At 48.3% G+C, this 15,178-nt stretch overlaps 1 protein-coding gene across 3 annotated transcripts in view; it reads left to right on the forward strand.

The window, feature by feature from the left end:
• The window catches only part of VDR (vitamin D receptor), a 621,180-nt gene that overhangs the window by 218,250 nt on the left and 387,752 nt on the right, over nucleotides 1-15,178 (forward strand). The gene's annotated exons all lie outside the window — the stretch shown is intronic.

Below are 15,178 nucleotides of genomic sequence, written 5' to 3' on the forward strand. Positions count from 1 at the left end.
ACCATCCGATCAACCACTAAAACTGGTATCCCGTTGCAGAAAGATGTTGGGTCATTGGCAAAGAAGGGCTGGGTAAAACTCCACTCTACAGAGCCTGCAAACAAGCGCCTAGGTGCCAAATATCGGCAGCCGGAGGGAGATAACCTTGTGCTGTCGGTGCACCTGCAACCTCACTCTTCGGTTATAGCGGCGACCTCGATGTATGCAAAGCCACAAACCTTGACGTCTACACCTACGTGTGCCCTTCTCGGCAAAGAAGAAAAACTCGTAGAGGCCTGAGGCAAAAAGATATATTAAAATGCTACCCCTCCTCCCCCTGCGGCAGGCTAATGCGGACGCCATGTTACCCGCGGGAAACCAAAAGCTATGGCGGGAGATCGCAGAATTCCTTCCAGAATTCCTCCCTGTGCTTCCAGCCCACAGTCAGGCGAGGTTCAAGGCAGGTCTGGCAGAGGCTAAAATAGTAGCACAGGACATCATGGAGTCGACTGTGTCACATATAGACACCACAGGCAGGGCTATTTGTGTGGACACCGACATGAGGACGACAACGGCTTGGCTTAAGGCAACCAAGTTTAACCCTGACGTGCAGGAACGCATTCTCGACCTGCCATTCGAGGGGGGAGAGCTTGTTCCAGTACATATGAGGAGCTTGATAAGCAGAAAAACAGCTCCCAAGCAGCGAAATGCCTGGCAATTCTAACTAAGCCTGTGCCCAAGAGCTATAGCCAGAGGACCTTTGGTGGCTTCCAGGAACGCTGCTCCAGACAGCCGGACAGTTTGCCAGCACCAACGCAAGCAGCACAGATCATCGCACAAGGGGTTCTTCCAGTCCCCCTCCCAGGCACCAGCCTCTGACAGAAATAAACAGTGACCGTGCCATCCAGATCCACAGCTCTCCGGTGGGGGGCAGGCTTGCCCTTCACATTCATTCCTTGCGGGCAAGGTTCGCGGACCCATGGATTCTCTCGGTGATTTCCTCAGGCCTCCGCCTGCCAATATCTCCATCTCTTCTTTTTTTTTTTTTTCCCCACTCCCATCCCACAGATTGGGACGGCAACTCTTCTGGCGGATATCCGCACGCTCATGGCGAGTAAGGCAGTGGAGGAAGTTCCAGCCTCGCAAAAAGGCATGGGTTTCTACTCCCGTATCTTCACCATACAGAAAAATAACCAGGCTGGCCTGAGAGATGTACTGGACCGGTCAACTTCGAACAGTTTCCTACCCCTTCAAAAGGTCAAGATGGTTACGCCAGCGCTGGTAGCGGAGCCACTGTGTGGGGGAGACTGAATGTGCTACCTGAAGGATGCTTACATGCACATCCCGATCTGGGAGCCCCATTGTTCCTTCCTACTGTTCAGGATCATGGGCTTTCATTTCAAATACAAGGTCCTCCCATGTGGCCTCAATTAGGCCTGAGGGTCTTTACAAGGTTAATAAATGCGGTGGCTGCCCTGCTCAGAGCGGAAGGCCACCACCTTTAGCCATAGCTCGACAACTGCCTTGTGCGAGCGGAGTCCCCCGAGGGAGTACAGAACACGGCAGCCAGCCTAATGCACATGCTATAAGAATTGGGGTTCTCAATCAACCTCAAGAAATCAGTTACTTCCTACCCAGTCCTTAGCCTTCTTGGGCCTCATTTGGGATACATAGGGTGGAGAGGATCTTTCGCTCAGAAGACAAGATCACGGCAATCAAAAGGGTCACGGGTCATTTCCTCAGAAGACCAGGTACTTCAGCATGGTGGTACTAACACCTGCTTGGAATAATGGCAGTTTGTCTTCTGGCAGTGCCACATTCAAGGCTCGGAATGAGAAGGCTGCAGCTCATTTCTCAGCCTCTTGGAAGCGGGAAACGGGCTCCCAAGCGGCTCTAGTCTGCATACCAAAGCACCTGCAACAGGGCCTCTTTTGCTGGAAGACAGAGGCCAACTTGTTAGTGCGCAGGCCGTTCAGACAGCCACTACCCGAGGTCACCATTTTCACAGACTCGTCCGTGGAGGGATGGGGTGGGGGGGGGCTACCCTGGACAACCACAGTGCCCACGGAATCTGGTCAAAGCTGGAACTAGAGCACATCAACTGGCTCAAGATGATGGCCATCTGGCTTTCTCTCAAACGTTCCTCCCTATTGTAGGCAACAAGTCTGTTTGCATTCAGACAGACGACATGCATGTATTACATCAACAAGCAAGGATACACCAGACCTCCCCTCTGCAGGCTGTACAACCTATGGGAGTGAGTACTATAAAACAACATTTACCTCTCAGCAGTCCACCACCCAGGGGAGGCCAACGTGGAGGCGTACAGATTCAGCAGACTGAGGTCGACAACTACGAGTGGCAGTTGAATGAGGGTGTCCTGAGGGAAATCTTTATCACGTGGGGCCACCTTCAGTTAGCCCTTTTCGCCACCCTGAGCAACAGGAGATACCACCGGTTTGCATCCTGGATGGGGCAAGGCAGGGGCTCACGTTGGCGATTCAGTGGAACAAGTGTGCATGTGCTTTTCCTCCTACCCTGTTGATTCACAGGGTCTTTTGCAAGGTCAAGGAGTCGCAAAGGCTTTGTCTCATCCCTATTATCCCAGCAGGGAGGTACAGTGGTTCATCCCGCTCCACAGAAGTTGGCCCTAGCGGCCTGGTTCTTGAACACGTCACCCTGAAACATCTGCACTTGTCCCAGGACAACTTGGCTATCATTCAAGGGGCAAGAAGCAGATCCACCATGAGTCAATACAAAAGCAAATGGACCAAGTTCTGTCACTGGGCCAAGACTAACTAAATGGATCCTTTGGCATGCACACTAGACCACGTGCTGTCTTTCTCTGCGCATCTGGCACAATCGGGTGTGCAGCTAGACCCCTGTTGTACCTACCTGGTGGCCATAGGGGCTTACAAAAACCTCTTCTCCTCCAATCCGATGGTCAAAAAGCACTTGGCGGGTCTGACCAGACTGTATCCCCCAGTCAAGCAACCACACCCGATCTGGGAACTTAACGTGGTTCTGGGCGCCCTGGTCCACAAGTCTTTCGAGCCCATGACATCAGCAAATATGAGGCTGGTTACTCTAAAGACTGCTCTACTGGTTGGCCTTACCTCAGCGCACAGGATCAGTGAGATACAGGCGCTAGTTGCATCAGAGCCATATACCACATTTCACCGGGACAAGGTGGTGCTAAGGACGCACCCTTCATTTCTCCCAAAGGTCATGTCATCTTTTTTCACCTCAATGAGGAGATGGTACTTCCAACATCTTTCCAAAATCCGAAGGACGAGACGCAGAAGGTGTTGCACTGTCTGGATGTCAGACGTGCTCTAAGATTTTACCTGGACAGGACTAGGATCTTCTGTAAATCGGGTGCCCTATTCGTCACTTTCGTGGTTTCAAAGCCAGGCTATAAGGATCCAAAGTCTCAATAGCGAGGTGTATGGTGGCCATCAAGGAAGCGTACTAGTGGCAGCACATGTCTTTGCCAACAAACATGCACGGCCATGCTATCAGAGCCAAGGCCACGGCTGCGGCCTTCCAAAGGCACGTTCCATGGCAGACGATCAGCAAGGCGGCTACTTGGGCTTCCCCATTGGCCTTTTGTAAGCACTACTGCTTGGACTCTAGCGCCAGATCAGACGCAGCATTTGGCTAGGCAGTTTTGAAAAATGTGTTTTCCTAGAGGGGCAGCTCTCCTCCCCAGGGCTGCATTCAGTTGTAATTGCCCAGACAGTATGGAGGAAAGGGGACGGGACGTAGGAGTAGTGACATAGTGACTAACGCACTCCTAGTCCCCTTTCCTCCATACCTCCCACCATCCTACCCCTTAATTAACTTGCCATTAGGCAATTGTAATATAGCTGACGCGTCAAAGGGGACTGAGTGGCGCTGGTGGGCGGAGTCGGGGGAGCGCGCACCTCTACATTTAAAGGGGAAGAAAACATTTTCTGGTGAAAAAGTTGGTTTCCCGTCTCTAGCCAGGGACGTTCATACAGTATGGAGGAAAGGGGACTATGGACTAGGAGTACGTTAGTCACTACGGCGAGTAACATAAAATGTATCCCTCTAAACTGCCCTAACATGCCCTAATGTGAATATTCCCTACCTATGATCTACTTTTGCTGGATCGACATGCACACACTCTATATCTATCCCTATCCTCCTTCCTTTAGTCTGCCCTACATGCATAATGTCCTTTGACACGCAATACCTTGCATCATCCTGATTATAAAGCATACATTCAGTAAGTGTCTGAAAGCATTCTGAAATTGACTGTGAGCTGCCTCCCACCTTTGGATGCTAGCTAGAAAGCCTGCAGGAACCTATTGGCAGTTATACGAGAATGTGCAGTGGTCTATTGGACAACTTTGGGAGTTAGCAGAGGGTGCGTTAGAACATGTGCCTTTCAGAAGACATGTACGTGCTGCTGAATCTGCAGCAGACATTGTTTATGCGTCTACATGATCATACTCCGATTGAGTTGAGAGGTATAGTAGCACAGATGCAACATTTGGTTCTGGTGAGGTGATGATTGATTGTTTTACTTTTATCACTGCGTTCACTCTTGTTTTGTGGAGTTTGAGGATTGAGTAGGCACCTTACCCCTTACTCATACTTGTACTCCTGAATGGCAGAAGTCAGTTCATCACGGTGATTCCCTCTGTTCAGCTTCACCCATGCAGCTAAGAATTCCTGACAGATAATTTCTGGTGTCCTTCACATCTTGCTTTATAATGTTGATATATTGAGCCATTAATTGTAAGGGAGCACATATGACTGCTGGCTAAGGGTCTGCCCCACTAACTCTTGATATATCGTCATTGAATGCCCGAACACCAAACACTTTTTCCATTGTTTGTGATTCCCCCCCCCCCCAACTCTTTAAGACCGCGATTGAGGAAGGGTGCCACCAAACTAAGGAAGTCAACCGAGTGACTGTATGTGCATGCTGATACAGTGGAATGTGGTTGCAGTCCGGAGCGGTCAGGAAGACCAGGGTGCAGAAACACCCATATTATTGTGGGGTGTTACAAGCACTCGTGGTGCCTCAGACATCCCAACTCCTAGATCTCAACTCCAGCAGAGATGTGTTATCACCTCACAGTACATCTAGTGGTGAAGTAGAGTCCAACCAGTTGTGCATTGACACTTTGCTTAGCCCCTTACTAGTTGGCTGGCAGTATGTGATGGATAGGGGGAAAGGATTTCATCTGATTTCTTCACCCTTGCAGACTGCACAATTGGTAATGCAGATGTGCTTTCATTTAAATGCCTCCATGATGTCCAACACTCTGTGCCGATATTCACTAAGGTCCATGATTGTTGCATTGAAAACATTTCAGGTAGAGGATAATGCTTACAGTGTAGCAAGGGACAGAACTATATGGCATAGCAACAGAGAGGTGGCGATGGTGGGTTCAGGAGACAACCTAAAATCAGCACCTCAGCCATCCGCCCAACCAATTGGGCCCTCGTGATATTGGCAAGAAGAGCTACTTGAGGCCCATAGGATGGCATGGCATGGCAGCTGAGACATCTGTTATTTGCTGAGCCCACAAACTGTGCTTTTTGGTAGAGCACACCAGAGCATTTCTGCAGTCTGCATGTCTTGTCCACTGTTCCTGCCTGAGGTGAGGGGGCAGGTATTAACAACTCCTGCTAGGGAAAGCTGTAAACACCATTGTACAGCAACACCAAGCTCCTCTACAAACTAGCAATAAACTGCAAAGAAGCACATTTTTATTGTAGGAAAATGCACGATTCACATGGATCCTACAAAGAGCAAGAATGCCACAGAAACTGCTCTACATGGAGGTTTATTATTATTATTTATTTGTGTATGGTTATTGCTCACCTTTACAAAATGTTCTTTTCTTAAAAAAAAAAATGTACAGAAATAAAACATAGCAAATTAATAAAACAAACAGATTAATATCTACAACACAGGATCCGATAGGAGAACATTTACATCATATATGTCAGATAACCTCCATTTCCTTAATGATCAAAAGAAGAACCATAGCAGCATTTAGTCAGAGTAGTTTTGAATCAAATCAATACAGAAAGGCTAAGACAGATCACTTTACATGATTAGTCAGTCACTTTTCCAACTGAGGATCATTTTGTATTTCTAGTTGACATACATTACTCAGGTACCTCACAATGGCAATATGTAATGAATTATCTTTTCCGTGCAACATTTTCCACCACAGTGAGTCCAGGTTAATTAAGCCCGAGGGTGCAACAAATTTACTAAAATACTGTATCCTCTGTGGTCTCAATACTGGACAAGCCAGTATCAGGTGCTCCAAGGACTCAGTTACATCTGGTTCCTCACAGAATTTACAATTTCGAGCCCGCCCTACCTCGTTATTCCGTGCACAGATGATTTCTCTTGTGGGAAGAACATTGCACCTAAATCGCATAAATAAGTGCCTGGCTGATAGAATAAGATATGATTCAACACTGCCCAATTTTTTATAATGGGTTACCATATGATTCTGGAACCTTATAGCTCCCACCACTCTCATTGTTGAATCCCAGTCACACCATTCTAGACATCTTTTTACTTTGGTGGGGTTGAACATCAACGATTCGAGTGTAAGGCCCAAGGTTTCCAAAGAATTCATGCATTCGTCCGTGAGTTTGAGTATACAAATAGAGATAGTTATTGCTGCGGATGCCCGATCCCAAGAGATCATAAAGAGTTCCTTGCTCAGTTGTGACCAGTTTCCTGAAGAGGGATAATTTTTTCCAAGTTATCAAAGATGCCAATGAATTTACGCCTAATTCATACCTTAAAACTGACAGCGGTAGGCTCTTTGGTAGGCATGAGAAAATAGTCCTAAGGAGTCGTCCTTCGTATTTATTCAATTCTACCGTAAACCATCTCGGATAAAGCTCCAGTCCGTAGCAGAGCTGTGGTAGTATTTTTTGCTTATAATAGCGCACGGCTGGTAGAATTGAGAATTTTCCATATTTGCAATCAATTTTTTTTTATTGAAGCATTAATGGTTTAGTTGTAGCCTCATATGTTGTCTATATTGAGATTTCTGCTTATTGCCGAAGATGGGATAACCTAAGTAGCGTATATTATGCTTTACCGCTAGTTTTATGTGATTCAAAAACCAGGAGTATTGTTTGAGGTAGGGGCGCAGATGTAATCTAATAACTGTTTTATTCTCATTTATTAAAATATGGTTTGCTTCAGTATAGTCTCGAAATCTACACAGCAGCTGCTGAAGCCCTATGGGGGGTGTGGTCAAAAAGCATGAAATCGTCTGCATATGCCGTCCAACAGATTTTAATTCCCTCGATCATCGGTGCTGCGAAGGTTGCAGCTTCCAACCCCTCCCCTACATCAGAGACATATAGATTGAATATAGTGGGCGCGAAAACGCACCCCTGTCGTAGGCCATTCGGAGCCGCAATTGAAGTGGAGAGACTACCCTCCTTTTACATTATTTGTTAGCAATGCAGTACGAGATCTTGCAGATTAGGGAACCATCTTTGCTGTGGCTCCATAGTGCGCCCTTGCAGAACCATCTTGGGACTTTAACCATGTTTCAGATCTTTGGTCCCTTGATGAATTTAGGGACGTGCCGTTTTCCCTTTCCCTTTCCACCTAGTTCCCTTCTCTAGATTGAAACCCTTGCCAGTACAGGTTTCAAATAGGTTTCTCTCCACATCTATGTTTCAATTTATTTTTATGTGTGTTCAATCACTCAACTTCAATAAATGGTTCCGGAGTTGTAGATCGTTGCCTGTTCCTCTGCCCCCCCCACCCCTCCCCCCCAAGGCTTTTCTTCCATAAGAAAGGCCAGAGTATTGATCTTGATAGATAGTATGATGACTATGTTTGATGTAAGCACACTGGGAGGGACCAGGCCGCACAGACTGTGTCTCCAGGCTATGCAAGTTGTCTCAGGAGGTGGTGGGCGATTTCAAAATGGAATTTCCCAGTTGATAAGCACAGGAAGCATTGCTTAATGTCGAAGTTAACGCTTTACATAGGTGATTCTAAGCATGCATGAAGGGGGACATTTTGGAAACTATCCTGTCTCAATGTTTCAATCTTGGGGGTTCACCAATTGGGGACTTTTTAGAATGTATCGAAAAAAGCAGTGCCTTATTTATGTATCCTGATTTGGGCATGAGCCATATTTGTCATGAACCGTCGTCTATGCCCTTTCTGGTCCTGGTCCCAGACTCGCAGAGGATTGCATGGAGTATTCCTTCCAACATGGCCGCTCGGAACGGAACGCTCCGGATCAGTCTATGCGTTCCACGCTGCTCATCCTACAAGAGAGACACGCCCCCGCTGCTCTGCGCGTCTCAACGCTACCGCTACCTGTAGTCGGACGTGCTTTGCCGGAGTTCAATCGGGGCTCTCGCTTGATTCCTTGTTCCCAGCTCCTTGATTCCCTGTCCTATTTCTACCCTCTCCAATTCGCTGGAAAACCTTCTGCGCTCAAGTCACGGTCCTCCGTGCCTCCGAGTGTAACTTGTTTGCGTCCTGGTGTTACCCTGGACTTTCTGAACGCTCCTGGAAACTGAACCGCTATCCTCGCGCTGGACGCCGAAGATCAGCGTTCTGGTCTATACAAATCCCGGACCGTAAAAAAGAATAAATCCCAGAATGTCGCAAGTATTCAACAAAAACAGGTGAGACGGGGAGAGACTTGTGACAATATTCCCTAATAAAGGCTTTCCTATTAACCTGAGAATGCAAACTGCTTTACACTTTTGTTACCATCCTCAAAGTTTTTCAGGAACTTAATTGTTCCAAGACTTGCTCAATTATATTTCTGGCCTGGCTTGGCCGCAGATGATGTGGTTCACAGAAACATATACCTCCCCCTCTTTGGGGGAACTTGTAACACAACAGAACAGAAGGAGCTAGTTTTACACCCATCACCCTCAGTCGGTGTGGGTAAGCCAGCAAAGAAAGAATCCACCAGTGGCCAATGCAACAGTAATTCCATCAGTGTGCAGAAAGAGATTTTAATCCCCCTAGCAGATCATTGGACAATTTGTTAATTTCATACTTGGCGCAGTCGAACATTAAGCTGGACTTGTGTAAGACATATATGTCAGCACTAAGTGCTAAGATCTCCTTGACTAATCCTATTGTTTAGATACTTACGTGGACTAAATAGAATGTTACCACATGTAAGGCAGCCTCATCTCTCCTGTCATAGAATATAGTCTCATAGGTCTTAACGCAGAAGCCCCTGGGCCAGTGGCCCGTACAGTTATCCACAATGATTACATTAGACTATTTTCTTGTGGTGCATACATTGGCATGGAAGATCAGTTAGATTCAAGCTTAATATGCTTAAAAAACTCACTTCTTAATTTTTCTCAATACATGGTAGTGCTTGTACAGTGCACAGAACATTGCCTAAAGTGGTCTCCAAATTCCACCCTTACCAGTAAATGACACTTCCAGTTTTCTTTTCTAATCAATATAAATTTGTTAGACTGTTTGGGACTTTGGAACAACTTGAGGCCTCTCGCCTAACATGTCAGTGGCAAAATTGTTTCAACAGCATGTACATCTGGATGACATCTACAAAGCTGCTACATGGGCTACTCAGCAAGCCTTTTGTTAACACTTTTCAGTGGACTCCAGTTCCAGGGGGCTGATGGGTTTGAGCCAGAGTTGCTACTGCTTTGTTATTTTAGGTCCTGTTATGATCACTATAGGTACAAACACTATGCATCTTCCCATTTGTAAGGTGCATTCTGATGCTTGTTAATCTGCTTAGAATCACATGCTGTGCATATGGTCTGACATCCAGTGGTAACGGCAGAGTATTGCATCTTGTCTTTCAGGGACCGAAAGGGGATGTCGGCATAGGCGTGTATGTAACACTATCGCTAATGTGACATGTGTAGTACCCAAAATCCCTCACGCGCCGAGGTCCCGCAGATTGTTCTTTTCCACCCAGATAACTGGTCGCCCTATAGCGGAACTCTTACTAGAGACATTGTTTATCTTTACCGAATTGTCGGTTTATGCCCCGTTAAGTCACTTCGCCAATAACAACATCGACAAAGACTACGGGGGAATAGTCTACGGCTGTGGATTTCGGCGCCTAAGATCCGGCGGCCGGATTGTCCACGTGGTCGGGCCCTCTGGCCGACCTATACAGTAGGGAGAGTGGGGTCGGGGTGGCCATATTGTTTAGTATGTCTTTCCTCCTTTCCCCTCGTTTCCCTTTCGGTCTGGTCATCCTTCCCTTTTGCTATGGAAAGGACTCCTTTTAGATTCTGCCCTAAGTGTAGGGTTAGATATCCTTGGAAGGACGAACACAGGACGTGTAACGCCTGTCTTCCCCCTAGAGCACGACGAGAAGCGGTGTGTGGCGTGCAAACTCCTTCAGCCCAAGACCCTTAAGGAGCGCCGTGTAAAGCGGTGGGCCGCGTACTGTCACGCTTGAACCCCCCCTCACCCCCTGCCACACCAGCTGAAAGTGACGGGGGTACTTCGGATCACCAAACGTCCAATGCGGATGTTATAGACCTTGAGGCGGACACTTCTAGGTCCGCCACGCCCATCCCCGACCCTTCCAGGCTCGACTCTGGTCTTGCTACAGGGACCACACCCGGTGACCGGGGCGTACAAGCGCATGGCACTCAGCACACAACCCCCTACGACAATTTCGACGCCTTCGTCGAAAAAGGCGAAAGCGCCAACGGGGCCGCCAAAGTCTTCGCCGGTTCCCTCGGATCGCTCAGATCCAAAGCCTTCCCCGCATTCGCAGCAGCGCATTGCGACTGGGCGATCAAAACAAACCAAGGGCGCTACTCCAAAACCTACACGTGTCGAAAGTTGAGAGCCCGACGCTTCGACGATTTCCAAGGCCTCAGTAGGCCTGAAAACTATGGCTAGGCCTCTACACGGAAATCCGACCGCTAAACCTCCTGGGGGCGCGGACAGGATTTCTACTGCCGACAAATCATCGGAGCCTTTGTCTCACAACGATTCGGTGACTATCCAAAGTAGCATCGGAAGAATCGCAGCAGCGATGGGCCTTACTACGGTTCTGCCTAAGGTTATGAGCCAATCCACAGAAAAGTTTTCAGCGGATTCGGTTCCCGATTCCGATGAGGTTTACGCAGATAGTCAAGAGCCTCTCTCCGAAACTCTTAGAGGTTCCCGTCGGTGCCACAGTGCGGAGAATGTCGCTTCTCCTCACGTAGGCCCGTTTGGGTCCTCTAAATGGACTACAGAAAAATCTGAGGGTTGTATGGATCGGCTGGAGCGGATTATCAGTTATTCTGATCATCCACCCCCGAAAAGGGCTCGGGTAGGCCCTAACCCCCAAGTTCAAGTAGATCAGTCTCATGTTTTCCAACAAGAAGACGTGATCCATATGGATACTTATAGAGACATCTGTAATGAAGATGAAGCTTCTTTTCTCAAGCTATGAGGAAAATCAACAGAATACGACGGACAACTGGGAGCAAACCCAGCAGGAAGGTCAAGACCCTTGGACACGCAAGATCAGGACTCTGATGTTTTGTGCCTAGACTCTCCTCCGTCCACCCCGGCCCGCCAGGCCTCCCCTGTGGATGACCAAATGGCTTTCAACTCCATGTTGAAAAAAGCAGCAGAATACTTCAAAATTGCCACTCAAGAGGTGGTACCTGAGCAGGATTTTGTGGTGGATATTATTAAGGAAAAGCCTCCGTCGAGTCAATCCATCCCTCTCCTTAACTCTGTTAAGAGACGGGTAGCTCCCTCATTGGTCACACCTGCTCAGACACGGGCAGTGAACCCGAGAGTCGAAAAAATTATTTCGTCTTTCTCCTACTGACCCTCTGTATATCAAAGGGCACGCCATCCGAGACTCACTGGTAGTGACTACCACCCGAAAGAGGGCAAGGGTAGCCCTTGCCACGGGGGAATCGCCACCGGACAAGGAGTCTAAAAGGTTATATGCCCTGGGCAAACGTGTCTCATCAGCAGCTGCATACACCATTCGGGTTGCTAATAATACTATGTTATTAGCAAGCTATGCTGATGCCCAATGGAACTTACTCCAAGAAGGCCTCCAGGAGGTTCCTGAATCCGCCAGAACAAAGCTCCTCACCATTGTTTCGGAGGGAAGACTGATTAACCAGAATGTGGTGAAGAACACTATGGACACTGCAGAAACAGCAGGCAGGTCTCTTGCACAAGGTACTCTTCTGAAAAGACACGCATGGCTGCATACATCGGGCTTCAGACCTGAGACTCAGGCCTCCCTCATTAATAAACCCATTGAGGAGACTAACCTCTTCGGGAAAGCAGTGGATGATGCGTTGGAGACGGCCAAGAAGGAGCACGAGACTATAAGGTCTTTGCACCAAATTACACAGAAACCCTCTTCCCAGAGGGGTAATAATTCTCGGCGGTCCTTTCGAGGGCAAGCCCGTGCTGGTCAGAACAACTACGTCACGGGTAACTTCAACACGAATCAAACATCTGGAAGCCCTGCTTACTACCCCTCAAGGGGTCAAACGCGGCAAAGGTAGAGGCGGAGGCCCCAATCCCAGAGGAGCCACAGCCTCTGGTCAGAAATTACCACCAAGTCAAGGTCCCCTCCCATGTCTCTCCGGTCGGGGGGCGATTAACATCTTTCCTCAAGGCATGGGAGGGGATGACTTCTGACCAGTGGGTCTTAAAGACAGTCGCCCACGGTTATTGCGTGGAATTCGCCCGACCTCCACGGTTCAGACCACGGCGCCCTTCACCGGACCATCTGGAGATCCTGATCCAAGAGGTGGAAGCACTGCTGGGAAAGGACGCCATAGAAGCCGTCCCTATTTTTCAGGTAAACCAGGGCATTTATTAGGATCTCACCATGCGTCCTGCTCTAGATCTGCGCCCAGCGAACAAGTTTATAAAACCCCAGAAGTTTAGCATGGTAACACTGCAGGAGGTGACCCCATTGCTGAAACAGGGGGACTTCATGGCAATATTGGACATGAAAGATGCATACTTTCATATTTCAATGTTGCCAGCGCACAGAAAATATCTAAGGTTCATGATCCAAGACAAACACTACCAATTCAAGGTACTCCCCTTCGGCATCGCCTCGGCGCCAAGGGTGTTTACCAAAGTCCTGGCAGTGGCAGCAGCACACCTGCGCAGACTATCAGTCCCAGTTTACCCTTACCTCGATGACTGGCTCATTACGGGGGACTCTTTCGACGCTTGTTTTTCGAACACCCAAAAAACAGTAGATCTCCTCTTCAGCCTGGGTTTTTCAATCAACGAAAAGAAATCCAGCTTAGTCCCCAGCCAAGTAAAACAATTTCTGGGAGCGCTAATTCGGACGGAAGACAGCCTCGTCTTCCCCTCCAGCGAGAGGGTTCAGAACATGCCCTCTCAGATTCCACAATATGTAGACAGTCGGGAGGTGACAGTACGCAAGGCTATGCGTTTGCTAGGAATGATGGCGTCATGTATATACTTGGTTCCCCACGCGCGGCTGCGCATGCGTCCCATGCAAGAGTGGCTCAACAGCCAGTGGTGTCAGGCCAGCGGACAATGGGAAGATCTGTTAGTCTCGCCAGCCCTCGTTCTCTCCCTGCAGTGGTGGTCAAGAGAAAACCTCTTCAAGGGAAAGACCTCCACCACCCCTGCAGTGGAAACCACGCTCACGACAGACTCATCTCTCACAGGGTGGGGGGCTCACCTGCTTCAGCAGACAGCCCACGGAGTGTGGTCCCCTCAAGTAGCATCCAACCAAATAAACTTACTGGAGCTATTAGCAGTGTTCAAAGCATTGAAAGCCTTTCAGGTGCAACTGCAAGGGAAGACAGTGCTGATCCTAACTGACAGCACTACAGCAATGTATTACCTGAACAAACAGGGGGGCTCTCACTCTTCAGGGCTATCCAGGCTGTCCCAAAACATTTGGATATGGGCTCTCAAACACTATGTTTTTGTTTTCCCAACATGTTCCAGGGGAACTCAATCTTCTGGCAGACGTACTCCGCAGAGATTTTCCTCTGCCAGAAGAATACGAATGGCGACTGCACGAAGACATTGTGTCCAACGTCTTCGCAGAATGGGGTTTCCCAGAGGTCGATCTGTTCGCTATTCAGGAGAACGCCCAATGCCAAGACTACGCCTCCAGGTACCCCCAGAACCGATCCAAGTGGAACGGTCTCTGGATAACTTGGTCGGGGAAATTTGTCTACGCTTTTCCCCCAACTCCCCTTCTCAACAAGTTAGTGCACAAGATGCACCAGGAACCAGTTACCATGATACTGGTGGCCCCCATGTGGGCCCGCCAACCCTGGTTCGCTCACCTGATGGAAATGTCCCTCTCCCCACCAGTCAAGCCGCTCTGCCCATACAACATGTTATCTTAGGACAGGGGGGGAGACCCTACACCCATGCCCACAAACTCTGAACTTGGCAGCCTGTCTCCTGAGATCATAGAGTTTGACACCTTCAACTCCCTCAGACATGCATGGACATACTCAGTGAAGCTAGAAAACCTAATACATGTTATTGCTATGCCAGCAAATGGAAATGTCATCTGGTGCAATTCCAAGGGCGTCAATCCCATCAATTGCTCACCCTCACACATTGTGTTGTATCTAACCCACCTGACTCTGGGTTAGTCTTCAATTCCCTAAAGGTTCATCTGGCTGCTCGTCAGCCTACACCACATCACAACAAAAAGTATTGTGGTGGAAAATACCAGTAATTAAAGCCTTTATGGAAGGGGTTAAGAGGATTTATCCTCCCATCTCTCACCCAGCCCCTGGATGGGATCTGAATGTGGTTTTGACCAGGCTCATGGGAGCTCCCTTCGAGCCTATGCATAAAGCAAGTCTGAAAGACCTGACTTATAAGACAGCCTTCCTAGTGGCGATCACTTCTATCGGAAGGGTTAGCGAACTACAGGCTCTTTCTGTTTTAGACCCCTTTGTTACAGTCCATAAAGATAAGGTACTTCTGTGCACACATCCCATCCTTTTTTAACATGTCACTAGATTGTCGACTCCTTCGGTTTCCCCACAATGCTTTACAATCGAAGCATGGGCTATGAATTAATGTGGCTGCTATAATGGACGCGCTGCCTGGAATATATCTCAGTGCTTTTGATGCTCCCCAGAGACGTGGAAAGAAACTACAGTTTACTATTTCGAATCCTTATAGGGTTGACTCGACCTTATTCCT

Source organism: Ambystoma mexicanum, chromosome 3q, assembly GCF_040938575.1.
Source record: "Ambystoma mexicanum isolate Mex_15411 chromosome 3q, UKY_AmexF1_1, whole genome shotgun sequence".
Taxonomy (NCBI): Eukaryota; Metazoa; Chordata; class Amphibia; order Caudata; family Ambystomatidae; genus Ambystoma; species Ambystoma mexicanum.